Below are 18,284 nucleotides of genomic sequence, written 5' to 3'. Positions count from 1 at the left end.
GATCAATAGACCAGAATACAGAACCCAGAAATAAACCCAAATAGCCTACTCCTGAATGATTTTTTTTTTTTTTTTTTTTTTAAACAGAGACTCACTTTGTTGCCCAGGCTGGAGTGCAGTGGCATGATCTTGGCTCACTGCAACATCCACCTCTTAGATTCAAGCAATTCAGCCTCTGAGTAGATAGGATTAGAGGAACAAGCCACCATGCCTGGCTAATTTTTGTATTTTTAGTAGAGATGGAGTTTCACTATTTTGGCAAGGCTAGTCTCAAACTCCTGACCTCAAGTGATCTGCCCACCTCAGCCTCCCAAAGTGCTGAAATTATAGGAGTGAGCCACCATGCCCAGCCTCCTGAGTGAGCTTTGAATCAACAACAAAATTAAGATGGAAATTTAAAAACACTTTGATTTGAATGACAATAATGACACAACTTATGAATACCTCTGGCATACAGCAAAAGTGGTGCTAAGACAAAGTTGATAGCAAAAAATGCCTACATCAAAAAGTCTAAAATAACACAAGTAGACTACGTATGGTTACACCTCAAAAAACTAGAGAAGCAAAACCAAATCAAATCCAAATGCAGCAGCAAAGAAAAAATAACAAAGATCAGAGAAAAACTAACTGAGGTTGAAACAAAAGAATACAAGGAGATAAATGCAACAAAAAGCTGGTTGTTTACAAAGATGAACAAAATTGGTAGACCATTATTAGCAAGATTAACCAAAAAAAGGCAGAGAGAAGATCTAAATAAGTTCAATTAGAAACAAAATGGAAGATATTACAGACAATACCACAGAAATACAAAAGATTACTGAAGGCTACTGTAAATACATTTACGTATACAAATTAGAAAACGTAGAGAAGCTACATAAATTCCTGGAAATGCACAATCCTTTTAGATTACACCCGGAAGAAATGGAAAATCTGAACAGACCAATAAGAGGTAGTGAAATTGAAATAGTAATAAAAAATTGCCATCCAAAAAGTCCGGGAGCATATGAATTCACAGATATATTTTATCATCAGACATTCAAAGAAGAATTGGTACCAATCTTACTGAAACTGTTCAAAAGATAAAAAGGGAATCTTCTCTAAATCATTCCATCAAGCCAGTATCACCCTAATCCCCAAACCAGAAAAAGACATGACAAAAAAACAAGAAAAGTAAATATTTCTGATGAACTTAGATGATGATAAAATTATCAGCAAAATCCTAGCTAAGCAAATACAACAGCATATCAAAAAGATAATACACCATGATCGAGTGCATTTTATACCAGAAATGAAAGGCTGGTTTAATATATGCAGGTAAGTAAATGTGATATACCACATAAACAGATTTAAAAACAAAAATCACATGATTATCTCAATAGGTTCAGGAAAAAACCTGACAAAATCCAGCATTGCTTCAGCATTAAAACCTTAACAAAATCGGCATAGAGGGGACATAGCTTCAGGTAATAAAAGTCATTTATGGCAAACCCACAGCCCACATTATACTGAATGGGAAAAAGTTGAAAGCATTACTCCTGAGAGCTAGAACAAGACAAGGATGTCCACTTTCACCACTTCTATTCAACATATTGCTGGAAGTCTTAGCCAGAGCATTCAAATAAGAGAAAGAAATAAAGGGTATCCAAATTGGAAAAGAGGAAGTCAAACTGTGACTGTTCATTGATGATATGATTGTATACCTAAAAAACACTAAAGACATCCAAAAAGCTCGTAGATCTGATAAATGAATTCAGTAAAGTTTCAGGATACAAAAATCAATGTACACAATTCGGTAGCACTGCCATACACAAACAACAACCCAAACTAGGAATCAAATCAAGAATTCAGCTCCTCTTACAACAGCTGCAAAATAATAGTAATAATAATAATTAGGAATATACTTAGCCAAGGAGGCAAATGATCTCTACAAGGTAAATAACAAAACACTGTTGAAATAAATTATAGATGACACAAACAAATGGAAACACATTTCATGCTCATGGATAAGTAGAGTGACTATTGTGAAGATGACCATAATAATAAAAACAATCTGCAAATTCCATGCAGTTTCCATAAAGATAACATCATCATTCTTCACAGAACTAAAAAAAATTAAAAAGACAATTATAAAATTCATATGGAACCAAAAAAAGCCCACACAGCCAAAACAAGACTAAGTAATAAGAACAAATCTGAAGGGATTGCATTACCAACTTCAAACTATACCAAAGGGTGATAGTCATCAAAACAGTATGATACTGGTATAAAAATAGGCATGTAGACCAACAGAATAGAATAGCAAACCCAGAAATGAACCGAAATACATATAGCAGACTAATTTTTAACAATGTTAACAAAAACATAAAGTATAAAAAGGATACCCTAAGGCTGGGCGTGGTGGCTCATGCCTGTAATCCCAGCACTTTGGGAGGCCAAGGCAGTTGGATCACCTGAGGTCAGGAGTTTTAGACCAGCCTGGCCAACATGGTGAAACCTCATCTCTAATAAAATACAAAAATTTAGCCAGTCACAGTGGCTCATGCCTGTAATCCCAGCACTTTGGGAGACTGAGGCATGTGGATCACGAGGTCAGGAGTTCAAGACCAGCGTGACCAACATGGCAAAACCCAGTCTCTACTAATAATACCAAAAAAATTAGCCAGGCATGGTGGCACGTGCCTGTAATTCCAGCTACTCAGGAGGCTGAAGCAGGAGCATTGCTTGAACCCAGGAGACAGAGGTTAGAGTGAGCCAAGATTGTGCCATTGTACTCCAGCCTGGGCAATAAAAGCAAAACTCCGTCTCAAAAAAAAAAAAAAAAAGACATCCTGTTAAACAAATGGTGCTGAGATAATTGGTAAGCCACATGTAGAATAAGAAAATTGGATCTTCATCTCTCATCCTGTACAAAAGTCAACTCAACGTGGATCAAAGACTTAAATCTAAGACCTGAAACTATAAAAATTCTAGAAGATAACATCAGAAGAACACTTCTAGACATTTGCTTAGGCAAAGAGTTTATAACCAAGAACCCTAAAGCAAATGCAAAAAAAAAAAAAAATCAATAAATAAATGGGACTTAATTAAACTGAAAAGCTTCTGCACAGTAAAATAAATAATCAGCAGAGTAAAGAGAAAACCCAGAGTAGAAAATATTTACAACCGATGCATTCAACAAAGACCTGTTATCCAGAATCTACAAGGAACTCGAACAAATCAGCAAGAAAAAACAAACGAATAATCCCATGAAAATGTGTGCGAAGGACATGAACAGACAATTCTTGAAAGAAGATATACAAATGGCCAACAAACATATAAAAAAAAAATGCTTGGAAACCTATCAGTAAGGACCGAGCACCAAACAACCAGGGAAAGTTGATGAGTCAAGGACGTACTCATGTTGATGAGAGCTTGGGCCGCTGAGATTTGAGAATCTGTGTTGGGCCTGCTTGGAGTTCTAAACAGATGGAAGAGTTCAGTCATGTTTGCGCCCGCAGTGATGTGTGCTTTGTGCAAGAACAAGACTCTCCGCTACGAAGTCCCCATGTTGTTGCTAATTGTTGGAGTTTCTTTTGGTCTTTGTGAGTTTTCACAAATCTGACATGATGCTGTGAAGATTAAAATGGATCCTGAGTTGGAAAAAAAATACTGAAAGCAAATAGTATCATTAGGTCAGAATATGAGAAAATAAAAGACTCTACTTTTGATGACTGGAAGAATATTCAAGGACCCAAGCCTTGGAAAGACCTGACCTCCTCCAAGAAAGAAATCCAGAAATCCTTAAGACTAAGACAACTTGACTGTGCTGATTCTTTTTGATTTTTAAATAAAAATGTCGTCAACTGGATTTCCTAATACTTACCCTTATCAAGTGGAAAGAAGATTCCAGATCCATTGAAACCTGGATATGGGTAACTTGTTGGCAGATAATCTTGATAAAATGTTAAGTACAGGGCTGGGCATACTGGCTCATGCCTGTAATCCCAGCACTTTGGGAGGTCGAGGCAGGCGGATTATGAGGTCAGGAGTTCAAGACCAGCCTGGCCAGTATGTTGACACCCCATCTCTACTAAAAATACAAAACTTAGCTGAGTATGGTGCCACATACTTGTAGTCCCAGCTGCTCGAGAGGCTGAGGCAGAAGAATTGCTTGAACCCAGGAGGCGGAGTTTGCAGTGAACCAAGATCGTGCCACTGCACTCCTTCCTGGATAGCAGAGTGAGACTCTGTCTCAAGAAAAAACAAAAACAAAACAAATAAACAAAAAAAGTACAGGTTTTTTTTTTTTTTTTTTTTTTTGAGACGGAGTCTCGCTCTGTCGCCCGGCCTGGAGTGCAGTGGCCGGATCTCAGCTCACTGCAAGCTCTGCCTCCCGGGTTCACGCCATTCTCTGGCCTCAGCCTCCCGAGTAGCTGGGACTACAGGCGCCCGCCACCTCGCCCAGCTAGTTTTTTGTATTTCTTAATAGAGACGGGGTTTCACTGTGTTAGCCAGGATGGTCTCGATCTCCTGACCTCGTGATCCGCCCGTCTCGGCCTCCCAAAGTGCTGGGATTACAGGCTTGAGCCACCGCACCCGGCCAAAAGTACAGGTTTTTATACTTCTCGATTATTCCATCTGCAGATGAAAGTGACAATGTTGGACACATATATTTTACACCTTGAAATAAAAAATGTGAATACTGAAAAAAAAAAATGCTCAACATCACTGATTTTCAGGAAAGTGCAGATTAAAATCACATTGTGATACCACCTTACTCCTGCAAGAATGGCCACAATTAAAACATCAAAAAACTAGATATTGCCATGGATGTGATGAAAATGGAGCACTTTAACACTGCTGGTGGAAATGTAAACTAGTACAATCACTATGGAAAACAGCTGGGAATTTATTTATTTTTATTTTTATTTTTGAGATAGAGTCTCATTCTGTCACCCAGGCTGAGTGCAGTGTTGTGATGTCGGCTCACTGCAGCCTCTGCCTCCTGAGTTCAAGTGATTCTCCTGCCTCACCCTCCTCAGTTGCTTGGACTACAGGCACATGCCGCCATGACAGGCTAATTTGTTTGTACTTTTAGTAGAGATGGATTTTCACCATGTTGGCCAGGCTGGTCTCAAATTCCTGATTTCAGGTGATTTACCCACCTTGGCATCCCAGAGTGTTGGGATTGCAGGCTTGAGCCAGCACACACAGCCAGGAGATTTTTTTAAAGAACTAAAAGTAAAACTACCATTTGATCCAGCAAACCCACTACTGGGTATTTACATGCAGAAAAAAGTCATTATATAAAAAAGACACTTGCACAGGCCTGTTGGTGGCAAAACAATTTCCAGTTGCAGAAGAATGGAAGCACCCTAAATGCCCGTGAACCATCAAGTGGATGAAGAAAATGTGATTTGTATATATCATGTAATATTCGGCCATTAAAAAATGGAGTAATGGCATTCACAGCAACTTGAATGGATTAGAAGATCATTATTCTAAGTGAATGGGAGCTAAGCTATGGGGATTCCAAAGCATGAGAATTATATAATGAACTCTGAGAACTTGAAGGGAAGAGCAGGAGGTGGGTGAGAACTAAAAGATTACACACTGGGTACAGTGTACACTGCTCAGTTGCTGGGTGCACCCAAATCTCAGACATTACTGCTAAAGAACTTATCTATGTAGCCAAACAACACCTTTACCTCAAAAACTCTTAGAATAATAACAACAATTTAAAAAAAAACCCACAGAATTTTAGGTTGATATGCTTTGGCTTTTTTTAAGAAAGGATTTCACTCTCACCCAGGATGGAGTGCGGTAGATTGATCGTGGCTCACTGCAGCCTCAAGCTCCTGGGCTCAGGTAATCCTCCTAAATCAGCTTCCTGAATAGCAGGTAATGCGGGTGCTGGTTATCATGCCCAGCTAATTTTTCTGTTTCTTTTCTTTTCTTTTTTTTGAGACGGAGTCTCTGTCGCCTAGACTGGAGTGCAGTGGCACAAGCTTGGCTCACTGCAAGCTCCACCTCCCAGGTTCAAGTGATTCTCCTGCCTCAGCCTCCCAAGTAGCTGCGACTACAGGTGCCCACCACCACGTGCAGCTAACTTTTTGTATTTTTAGTAGAGACAGCATTTCACCGTGTTAGCTAAGATAGCCTCAATCTTCTGACTTCATGATCCACCAGCCTTGGCCTCCCAAAGTGCTGGGATTACACATGTGAGCCACCATGCCTGACTGCTAATTTTTGTATATTGTGTAGACATGGGTTTTTGCCATGTTGGTATCAAATTTCTGGGTTTAAACAGTCTGTTTCTTGGCCTCCCAAAATGCTGGGATTACAAGCATGAGCCACCATGCCTGATTAGAATCTTATTTTTATAGGATATAGAAAAGCTAAATATATTTAGATCTGTAAGTTGGCAGAAAGTTTGAAAAAAAACTTTTATTAAAAACATAAAATGGTTTTCCCTCCAGCTTAACTTTGTAACAATTCCAACCAAACGTGAAGTTTTCTTGCCAGAACTCGGAGGAGGGCATGGATCCAATGTGCAGACTTGACAGGTGGAAAGGTGTTAAAGTTCTGCTTGCTCTCTTTGCTGGGAGACTGGCAGCCTGGGGCAAGTTCTCAGCCCTGCTCACCCACTCCCTGAAAACTAACCTGGTGCTGTTGAGGGGAGAGACATCGTGGGAGCTAGACTGGTCTTTTGGGTCATGTGAGAGCTGGGTGAGGCCTGTGACTGTCTGCTTTTTCCCACTTTCTTGACAACATGCCTCACCACCAGAGGCAGCCATAATCCTCCTGGGAACATAACTCCATTGGCCTGGGAACCACACCTCTATCTCACCACAGCAGCCAGGGCAAAGCCCCTCCAAAGGAGAGTCAGCTCAGACTTGCCTAACCCTGCCCCACGTGATGGTCCTAGCTGGCCCCCACCTGTTGAATTTAGCCGAAGACAAAATTCTTATTCTTTTGAAAATTCTAAGACCCTGTTCAGTACCTGATCCTCCCTATACTACTACAGCTGATGCTGTCCTGAAAGCTTCACCTCCTGGCAGGAGGCCAACCAGCAGAAAACTAGTGCATTAAACAATTAACAATTAAGGATGCGCATAGAGTCCATTTCACTCCTCTGCAATCTCCACCACAGCAGGTGCTGGTATCCATGGCTGAGAGACCTGAAGATGATTCACATCACAGGACTCTGTGCAGACACCCCCAAGTGCCAGCCCAGAGACTAATAGCCCTGCTGTGTGGCTAGATCCAGAAGAGAAATAACGATCACTGTAGTTCAGCTCTTAGGAAACCACATCCCTAGAAAAAGGGTTAGAGTATTACATCAAGGGAGCACCCTGTGGGACAAAGAAATGTATACAGCAGCCTTGAGACTTCAGAACTTCCCTCTCACATAGTCTACCCAAATGAGAAGGAACCAGAAAAACAATTCTGGTAATATGAAAAAAACAATGTTCTTTCTGTATTTTTTTTTTTTTTTGAGACGGAGTCTCGCTCTGTTGCCCAGGCTGGAGTGCAGTGGCTGGATCTCAGCTCACTGCAAGCTCTGACTCCCAGGTTTACACCATTCTCCTGCCTCAGCCTCCCGAGTAGCTGGGACTACAGGCGCCCGCCACCTCGCCCGGCTAGTTTTTTGTATTTTTTAGTAGAGATGGGGTTTCACCATATTAGCCAGGATGGTCTCGATCTCCTGACCTCGTGATCCACCCGTCTCGGCCTCCCAAAGTGCTGGAATTACAGGCTTGAGCCACTGCGCCCGGCCAGAAAAAAACAATGTTCTTTAACATCATCCAAAAATCATACAAGTTTACCAGCAGTGAATTCAAACCAAGAAGAAATCCATGTAGCGCCTAAAAAAAATTTAGAAAGTCAATTATTAAACTAATCAAGTAGGTACCATGGAAAGATAAAGTCCAATTTATGGAAATCAATGAATAATACAAGATATGAGGGGAGAAATTTTCAGTGAAAAAAATAGAATAAAAAAAAATCACAACTTCAGGAAGTAAAAAACACACTTAGAGAAATGCAAAATGTTCTGAAAAGTCTCAGTAATAGAGTTGAACAAGTAGAAGAAAGAAATTCTCAGCTCGAAAACAAGGTTTTTGAATTAACCCAATTGAGCAAAGGCAAACAAAAAATAATTTAAAAAATCAACAAAGCCTCCAAGAAGTTTGGAATTATATTAAATTACCAAACCTAAAAATGATTTGCATTCCTGAGGAATAAGAGAAATCTAAAAGGTCAGAAAGCATATTTGGAAAAGTAATTGAGGTAAACTTTTCTTTCTTGGCTAGAGACCTAGACATTCAAATACAAGAAGCTCAAAGAACACCTGGGACATTCATTGCAAAATGACCATTGCCTAGACAAATTTTTATCAGGTTATCTAAAGTCAAGGCAAAGGAAAGTATGTTAAGAGCTGTGAGGCAAAAGCACCGGGTAACCTAAAAATATATAAAATAAAAATCTATCACATTAACAGCAAAAACCCTACAAGCAAGAAGGGATAGGGGCCCTATTTTCAGCCTACTTAAACAAACCTACTATCAGTGAAGAACTTTGTATCCAGGAAAACTAAGCTTCATAATTGAAGAGAAAAAAGTCTTTTCATATAAACAAATGCTGGGAGAATTCACCACTACCAAGCCAGCACTACAAAAACTGCTAAAAGGAACTCTAAGAAGTCCAGGAAAAATATCAAAACAGAACATCTTTAAAGCATAAATCTCATAGGGCCTATAAAATATGAATACAACAAAGTTTTTTTTTTTTTAAAAAAAACAAGGTATTCAGGCAACAAATAGCATGATAAATGAAATAGTACCTCACATCTCAATACTAACATTGAATGTACATGGCCTAAATGTTCCACGTGAAAGATATAGAATTGCAGAATAGATAAGAATTCACCAACCAAGTATCTGCTGCCTTCAAGAAACTCACCTAACACACAAGGGTTAAGGTAAAAATGTGAAAAATAATCCATGCAAATGGATACCAAAAGTGAGCAGTAGTAGCTATTCATATATCAGACAAACACACTTTAAAGCAACAGCAGTTAAGAAAAGACAAAGTGGGATATTATATAATGATAAAAACCCTGCCAAACAGAAAAATATTACAATTCTAAATATATATGCACCTAACACTGAAGCTCCCAAATCGGCTTATGAAGCTTTCCATTTTAGTAATCTATATTTAGTAATCTATAGAAACTAACCCATTTTAGTAATCTATAATAGTAACCAAACACACAGATGCAAACACCCACATACACACTTAATTTATTAACTTAGATTATTTTTTATCTTTTCTGTGATGAGTGATTAAATACAGGTTTTGATAAAATAAGCTTTTTTTTTTTTTTTTTTTTGGCTTTCTGATCTTGGTTATTTCTTTACTTCTGCTGGGTTTGGGTTTGGTTTGTTTTTATTTCTCAAGTTCCTTGAAGTGTGACCTTAGATTGTCTATTTGTGCTGTTTCAGATTTTTTGATGTAGGCATTTAAGCCTATGTACTTTCCTCTTAGCATCACTTTTGCCGTATCCCAGATGTTTTGATAGGTTGTGTCACTATTATCATTCAGTTGAAATAATTTTTAAATTTCCATCTTGATTTTATTGTTGACCCAGTGATCATTCAGGAGCAGGTTATTCAATTTTCATGTGTTTGCATGGTTTTGAAGGTTCCTTTTGGAGTTGATTTTCAATTTTATCCCCCTGTGGTTTGAGAGACTACTTGATATAATCTTGATTTTCTTAAATTTATTAAGACTTGTTTAGTGGCCTATCATATGGTCTATCTTAGAGAAAGGTAGGCCATGTTATATTCCCCAAGTTCTCCTTGCCCAGCTCAGCCTCAGTCCCCTTCAGCCACAATATGGTGGCTGTGCCAGCAGCCGGCCCCCTGGGCATCCTGTCTCTTCCCTGGGCAGTGACTGTGCCCTGGCCTGGTGCCCTCTCTGGGCAGCTCTGCATCCGCAGTGCTGCATCTCTCTCTGATTGTGCAAGGACCACGGGACGGTCGTCAGAGGAGAATCCTGACTTGGGGTGCAGGTTCATGAATGGGAAGATCTTTGGTCCGTGGGGTTCCCAGTTCCTATTTTCTCCTATTAAAAATTTATGGGAGTTACTGCAAAAATATTAAAGAATTTAATCAAAGAGTGGTTCTAGAATTGTAGAGCACCCAGCTATGGTTTGTAGTTTGTGGTCTATGGGAGAGGCTTGAAGGAAAGTCTTTTATAAAATGCATGATGAAGAAAACCAAGTTTAGTAATTGATTAGGTACAGTTACACGGCGCCCAGCACTTTTTCCTCTTTTTTTTTTTTTTTTTTTTTTTGGAGTCTTGCTCTGTTGCCCAGGCTGGCTTGCAGTGGTGTGATTTCAGCTCACTGCAACCTCTGCCTCCCGGGATCAAGAGATGCTCCTGCCTCAGCCTCCGGAGTAGCTGGGACTATGGGCGTGCACCACCACGCCCAGCTAATTTTTGTATCTTTTAGTAGAGACAGGGTTTCACCATGTTGGCCAGGATCGTCATGATCTCTTGACCTCGTGACCTGCCCACCTCAGCCTCCCAAAGTGCTGGGATTACAGGCGTGAGCCTCTGCACCCAGCCACGTGGTGTCTTTTTTTTTTTTTTTTTTGTACGTGGTGTCTTAATTTGTACATTAAAGGTGAAAAATTCCTGGTTATGTAATCAGAGCTTAATTGGTAGTTTATAGTTGCTGAAGCCTGAATTTTGTTTTTCTGAATGTGGTAATTAAAAATAATGCACCTGAGTTCTATTTTTTGTTTGTTTGTTTTTTTGAAGTAGGAACCCAGGGACTAGAGACTCCTCAGTCTAATTGCCTGCCACTTAATTATTTTCACACTCCACAGGGAACTGATTTTCTGCTGCATTTTTCACCTGTGTCCCAAGCAGGGTCTTGGGACCCATCCCCCATTTCTCCAGCCTCAATCTAGCTTTCAGTAAGATACTAAATTTCCAATTTCTTCTAGCATTCCCAAATGCCAGCTTTTCCTCCCTAGTTCACATTATCACATATTTGTTTTTTAGTGTACCATATTTTAATTAATTTTTTTTTGGCAAAGCATTAAATGGAGCTGGTAAGAATATTTGTTATCTGGTTGAACCTGGAAGGTGAAGGTTGCAGTGAGCCAAGATTGTGCCACTGCACTCCAGCCTGGGTGAGAGGGCGACTCCATCTCAAAAACAAACGGCATGGATTTAACTTTTTCAAAAATTAAAAATGCTTAAGGAACATTTTTTATAGAAACTAATACTAAAAACAATTTTAGATTTTTAGAGTACATTTCTCAAACACTTCAAGTACCCTCCTCTGACAGTAGATATGTATTTTTCTATATTGCCATAATAGAGCTTTGGCTGTCCTTTGTGGCCAACCCTATCATTTCTATTCTATTTTTTTGTGCAGTATTATGTCATGCATTTTACATTTTAAAAGTTGTAGTCCATGCAATGTAATTTTTAAACAATTGAAAAAAACCTTTTTCCATGTTAAACTCTCTGCTTAATCAGCAGTAACTTTATTTTCACTCTTCAGAGGCATTTTTAACTGCCGGAAATGCAAAGAGGCAGTTCAAATGAGCGTGCTGAGCTGGACCTCTCCAGTGTCAGTCTATTCACATTCACACAGGTGATCTTCTGGTGTAAGGGGATGCACTTCAACAGCATTATCACAGCAATGTGGAACAGATGTAATAGGATAAAAGAGGAATCACTGCCTTCTAGGAAAAGGAGTTAATCTTATTTATTCTGTGTATGTGAGTATGTGGTGGTTATAAGGTTGAGATTAAAGACTAAAATTACAGAGAACGCTTTACATTAGTAGTGCAGTGCAGTGCAGGCCCTATGCAATCTTCTTGTTTGTCAAACATACTCTGAATGGTTTTGTCAAGTACTATGTTTCTGTATCCATCACTTATTCTATTCTGATAATTATTTTCTACTTCATTAATTTAAATATTCACTCAACATCATCCAGAGTCCTGTCCTTGATGCTTAAGTGTTCAGACATAAAATATTATTGACAAAAAGATGGTTTTATTTGTTAATTTTACTACAGAGCATTTGATGCCAGTAAGCTTTAGTTCCTTGAAACTTTGAAAACATGCTTTAGTTTTTATTTAGTTTGAAAAGCCAAATTTGATCAAAAGTAAATATAACAATAAATGAATATAAATCATTTTGGAAGTGATTCAAATTATTATGTAAGATGTTAAATTTGACAGATATAATTGTGTCAGAATTTTTTTTAATTTGAATATGTAAAGTGTAATAAAGCTGAAACTTGAAAAATATATGTCCTTTTATGATCATTTAAATTTTTAATTTAGCAGTTTTGGCTGTGTTTAAAATGTAGATATTGACATATCCCCAAAAATAATGTTAATGAAGAATACAAAACAAAGCACTATAGTGTTGATGGCTGTTGTGAGACCTCAGTTCTTTGTTTCTAAAATTTAAACAAAAGACACAAATAATGAAGATGCAACATAGAGGGATTTATTGCAAAGTAGAAATACTATTTTAAAAATTAGGTGCAAAATAGCCCCAAGAGAGAAGGGATTCAGGGTCGGCTGCTTATAAGAATGAGACAGCAGCCGGGTGCAGTGGCTCACGCCTGTAATCCCAGCACTTTGGGCGGCCGAGACGGGCGGATCACGAGGTCAGGAGATCGAGACCATCCTGCCTAACATGGTGAAACCCCGTCTCTACTAAAAAATACAAAAAAAAACTAGCTGGGCGTGGTGGCGGGCGCCTGTAGTCCCAGCTACTCGGGAAGCTGAGGCAGGAGAATGGAGTGAACCCAGGAGGTGGAGCTTGCAGTGAGCTGAGATCCGGCCACTGCACTCCAGCCTGGGCGACAGAGCAAGACTCCGTCTTAAAAAAAATAAAAATAAAAATTTAAAAAATGAGACAGCAAAGACTGAAACTAGAGAGACTCCATTTATGGGAGTCTTAGATAATTATTTACAAAGAGGTGGAAAGTGGTGTTATTAGTAAGCATGTTCTGGGTGGTCCTATTGGTGCACATACACAGTGGCTGTACATGCTTTTATGTGTCACATATCTCATTAGCATCTTAAACCTCCACTCACGTGTGTATTTTTTACTATTATAATGAGTAAAAGGTCAGAGGACAAGTAAAATAAAAATGTGCATGCTCTTTACAGGGGAGTTTCCCTGCTGAAGAGAGCTGTTCTTCAGTGAGCTGAAATACAGTGCAAACATTGGGGTTTATTGTGTTGACAATATGCTGTCACCATGCAATCGCCATGGCTACTGCATGTCCTGAGGACATGGTGGCTTTCTTGGCTACCTAGCTAGCCTCAGTAGTACTTGTCTTAGTTTATTTTCAACTATCAACTCTAAGACTAAGATTTAGCTGTTACGTCAATATTGTCAAAAGTGGGAAAATGAAATTTTTAAAATTAAACATTTGAGCTTGATTTGAGTCACTAGCTGTGTACCCAGGAAAAATTATTTTACATCCCTGGAGCTTCAGTCAATATGTATGCATTGGTGAATGTTTTTGTTTTTTGGTGTAAGTTTTTGTTTGTTTATATTTTAAAAGATTTTTTTCCTATTTTATGCTGATGTTAAGCTACACAAAACTTACCAAGAGCTCTATTTTACTACATTTTTCAACCAAAAGGTTAAATACTTAAATATTGAAAGTGGCATTCTGGATTATCCTTTTCCAATTGATGGAATCTGCATTTATCAGACTACATTGCAGTTTTTCCTTATGTGGTGCAAGGTTATAAAAATGCCATCCAGTTGATTTCTTAGGTAACAGTAGAATGTGTTTTTTCAGATAGTAGCATGAGATTTCTTGACATGCTACCTTTAGACATAATGAAAAAAAATGAATAAATGTGTAGAAATTTGTCTTTATTTATAAGGTCATTAGAGGCTAAGTCATGGCAACACATGTAGTTCAATCCAAATTTCTTTGTATAAAATTTTGTTGAGCCACATCCATCTGTATATGTGACACTAATTTGGTAACAGCTTCTTTATACTAAGCCAGAATTCATTTTACCTGGTGGTTTTGTTTTAAATATGTGAGCTGTATTATATAACATTTAATTAAGTAATATAAATTTAGTTCATAGGTTATAGAAAGAAAAGTACAGGCACACTAAAATTGAATTGGAATCTGGCAGCTGACACTGATTAACAGTTTGAGCAAATTTGACTTGATGTAAATTCCTATAAACAATACTGAAAGACAGAATGTTAACTAAAAATATCTTCAACAACATAATAGACTTATGAGATTTGAAAAAAAATGTTGATTTGTTTACCCATCATCAATATTAGGTTAAATTAGAAAATTGTATACACATCATACAAAAAGTGAAATTAGTAAACTATCCTCAGACTTCATCTGATTAAAACGAGACTTCTGGGTATTTGAAAGCATCAAATTATTGATGAGAAATATCTATTTTGAACGGCTCCTTGATCTTATATACATATTACTACTAAGTAAAACCTAATGCAGCTTTGATTTCTGAAATATTTGTGAATGTCTTTCACTGACCGAAAAATCAAGAAATTATTTAAATCTACTGACTAAATTTTGATGAAAATAGTTATTTTAATTGAATGCCAGTATTCATATAGTATGGCAAACCACCCATTTCTTTAGTATTCTGCTAGTTTATAAAATATGCCAGAATTTGTGGAGACATTCGTTAAAAAAAAAAAAAAAAATCTGACTGGGCGCGGTGGCTCACGCCTGTAATCCCAGCACTTTGGGAGGTGGAGACGGGCGGATCACGAGGTCAGGAGATCGAGACCATCCTGGCTAACACGGTGAAACCCCGTCTCTACTAAAAATACAAAAAATTGGCCGGGCATGGTGTTGGGCGCCTGTAGTCCCAGCTACTCCGGAGGCTGAGGCAGGAGAATGGGGTGAACCCAGGAGGCGGGGCTTGCAATGAGCCGAGATCACGCCTCTGCACTCCAGTCATAAAATAAATTTCTAAAAAAAATTTAGACATCAGAAAATAGTGATATTAATGTTAGGTTGTATACATATTTTCCTGAACCCTACTGTAATCTGTGAAGTTTTTTGGGTACAACAATCTTAGATTACCTAAAACAAAACAAAATGAAATTCTTTTTTCTTTTATTTCCTTTTTTTTTTTTTTTTTTTTTTTTTGAGGAGTTTTGCTCTTGTTGCCCAGGCTCGAGTGCAGTGACGCAATCTTGGCTCACTGGAACTTATGTCTCCCGGGTTCAAGTGATTCTCCTGCCTCAGCCTCCCAAGTAGCTGGGATTACAGGTGCCACCACCATGCCCAGCTAATTTTTTGTATTTTTAGTAGAGACGAGTTTCATTATGATGGCCAGGCTGGTCTCGAACTCCTGACCTCAGCCAATGCTCCTGCCTCAGCCTCCCAAAGTGCCGAGATTACAGGCGTGAGCCTCCATGCCTGGCTAATGAAATTTCTTTCTTATGTTATGCTTAACATAGAAAAGTCCAAAATATATCCAGACAGACAGGAACTATGACTGCCACTTTAAAAAACAAATGTTTTGGTGTGATACAATGTTTTCTGTACGTGCAGATGGAAAACCAAACTTTAAAGTTTTCAAATCATAAACAAGAGCATTATTTGTGACTCTAAGCTTTCAATAAATAAAACAATACATAAAACAAATGTATTTGTTTTAAATTAATTTTAAATATTAATTTAAAATATAGTGGTTTTTGAACAATTCAGGTAACGTTAGACTATCAAAAACTTCTTTTTTTTTTTTTTTTTTTTTGAGACGGAGTCTCGCTCTGTCGCCCCGGCTGGAGTGCTGTGGCCGGATCTCAGCTCACTGCAAGCTCCGCCTCCCGAGTTTACGCCATTCTCCTGCCTCAGCCTCCCGAGTAGCTGGGACTACAGACGCCTGCCACCTCGCCCGGTTAGGTTTGTTTTTTTTTTTTTTTGTATTTTTTAGTAGAGACGGGGTTTCACCGTGTTAGCCAGGATGGTCTCGATCTCCTGACCTCGTGATCCGCCCATCTCAGCCTCCCAAAGTGCTGGGATTACAGGCTTGAGCCAACGCGCCCGGCCTCAAAAACTTCTTAAGCCATATATGTGTCAACTGCATTTTCAAAATTATGAGAACTTGGAAAAAGTAAACGAAAGCCCTACAGTTTAGTTAAAAACATAATAGACTATTATTTGTGTTTGCCCTTGTGATAAGAATAACCTTTATTTATTTAGGAACAAACACGAAATGCTGTGGTAGCAACTTGCTGGGTGGTGACTGTGATGAGATTTACTGCCTTAGAGATGGCGGGATCCAGTGGACCAGAATTGTCATCACCTTACCATGTTCACTGCTGTATTTTCTCTTCTGTCATTCATTTCCCAGACTCCTTCATCATTTCCGTTTCTATCCTTGGGGATGTTCGTGCAGTTTCACCCTCAGCTGCTCCAACAGTCTGTCCATTTGGCTCAATCTCTCCAGCAGTTTCTCTGGGTTCTTCTGTTCCTGGTGTCTGAGATTTATCAGCAGAACCTTGTTTTCAGTGACTATGGCTATTTCCACCTCCTGCCAGTGGGGCAGCTTCTGCAGCAGCCAAAGCGCCCACACCCTGGTACGCCTCCACTCTCTTGGTCATGGCCCAGCTTGGTGCGCAGAAACCTGTCAACCAGAGCATTTCACACAGCTGGGCAAGCTTTCCTTAGCATGCTGGGCAGTTTCCCCATCATCTTTATGCTGCCACCTCCCCTTTCATCAGAGAGACAGACAGGATGATGCAGGGGCTTGGTGACACCATGGAAGAGTCCAGGGGAGTGAGGAGGGGCTGGGCTGGGCAGCCTCAGGCCCAGCACATGGTGGTGCCAGATCTGACCCACAGACCCTGGCACAGTGATGGATGAAAGACGTACACTGACACATATTTTGCCTGTCACTGCAGCTAAGGAGCTCTGCTGACAGAGTGAGCATTTAGAGTTTGCATTTATTTATTACAGATTAAATGACAGAAGTCTCGAGTAAACACAATTAGTGGGTAATTAACATTGCCAACCCCCCAATAGAGAGAGTTCTGCCCACAAATGATCAAAGGTCGGTCTTAGGACAGCATGAGTAAACAAAGTCTTTAGATAAGCTCCCCTACATTCCTTTGTACCTACTTCTGCCTAATTGCCTCTGGGAAAGAACAGCTGCCTTTGGCTCATTCCTTCCTGAAGCTTTGCAAAAACCTCCTGGCCTTCCAAGAAGGTTTGCATCTTTCTGTATAATTTTTTCCACACCCTGACTGAACTCGTACATGGAGGCACCCCTCATGCCTGACCAGAGATCAGAGGACAGAGGGGCTTAGGCTCCACTAGCCAGTCTCACTCTGCACTAGCAGAGGTAAAAATTATTTTCTAAAAAAAAAGTATGGAGAAGAACTTAGAGGTTTGACCCAATCAAATTTTTATTCTTTTCTTTTCATTTTCTTTTTATTTCAGCCTTTTCCTCTTAAACTATGCTCTACTGAAGTCAGATTTCATGCTCCATCCTCATGGGACAATTTTAATGTAATTATAATGATCACAAATGTGGAAACTAAAAATTTTGTTATATTTTTACCTGCAAGTGCTGGTTTAACATTAAACTTTCAGTAGTGCTTTCTGAATTTTATAATTTACTATTTTCTATTTGATTCTGTTAACTATAGGAAATAAAAATCATAAAATCTTGATTTGCATAGTTTCACATTTTACAAAGAATATGTATTCATTCTTTTAACTGATATATGTGTGTTGACCACACATGATAAGCTATCGTTTTGGTAGCCTTAGAAAATAAAATAGAAAAGAAATTATTGGTCTCTACTCTCATGAAACTTTCAGTGTAACTTCATAAAATCATCATGCATTCCTGAGAAGTGGATACCTCTGAATTTTCCTATGAACCTCCTAACCTGGCTGGGCACAGTGGCTCATGCCTGTAATCCCAGCACTTTGGGAGGCTTAGGCGGGCAGATCACCTGAGGTCAGGAGTTCAAGACCAGCCTGATCATCATGGAGAAACCCCATCTCTACTAAAAATACAAAATTAGCCAGGTGTGGTGGCATATGCCTGTAATACCAGCTACTTGGGAGGCTGAGGCAGGAGAATTGCTTGAACCCAGGAGGCAGAGGTTGCAGTGAGCTGACATTGTACCATTGCACTCGAGCCTGGTCAACAAGAGCAAAACTCCATCTCAAACAAACAAAAAACAACCTCCTAACCCAAAGTAATCAGTATCTGAATTTC

General features: G+C 39.1%; 1 pseudogene; it reads left to right on the top strand.

The window, feature by feature from the left end:
• Positions 1-2,785: 2,785 nt before the first annotated feature.
• LOC108583336 lies at positions 2,786-4,061 on the top strand (annotated as a pseudogene).
• The last annotated feature ends 14,223 nt before the right edge of the window (positions 4,062-18,284 follow it).

Source organism: Papio anubis, chromosome 20, assembly GCF_008728515.1.
Source record: "Papio anubis isolate 15944 chromosome 20, Panubis1.0, whole genome shotgun sequence".
In the NCBI taxonomy this organism is placed as follows: domain Eukaryota; kingdom Metazoa; phylum Chordata; class Mammalia; order Primates; family Cercopithecidae; genus Papio; species Papio anubis.
This window is presented reverse-complemented; position numbering and strand designations above follow the sequence as displayed.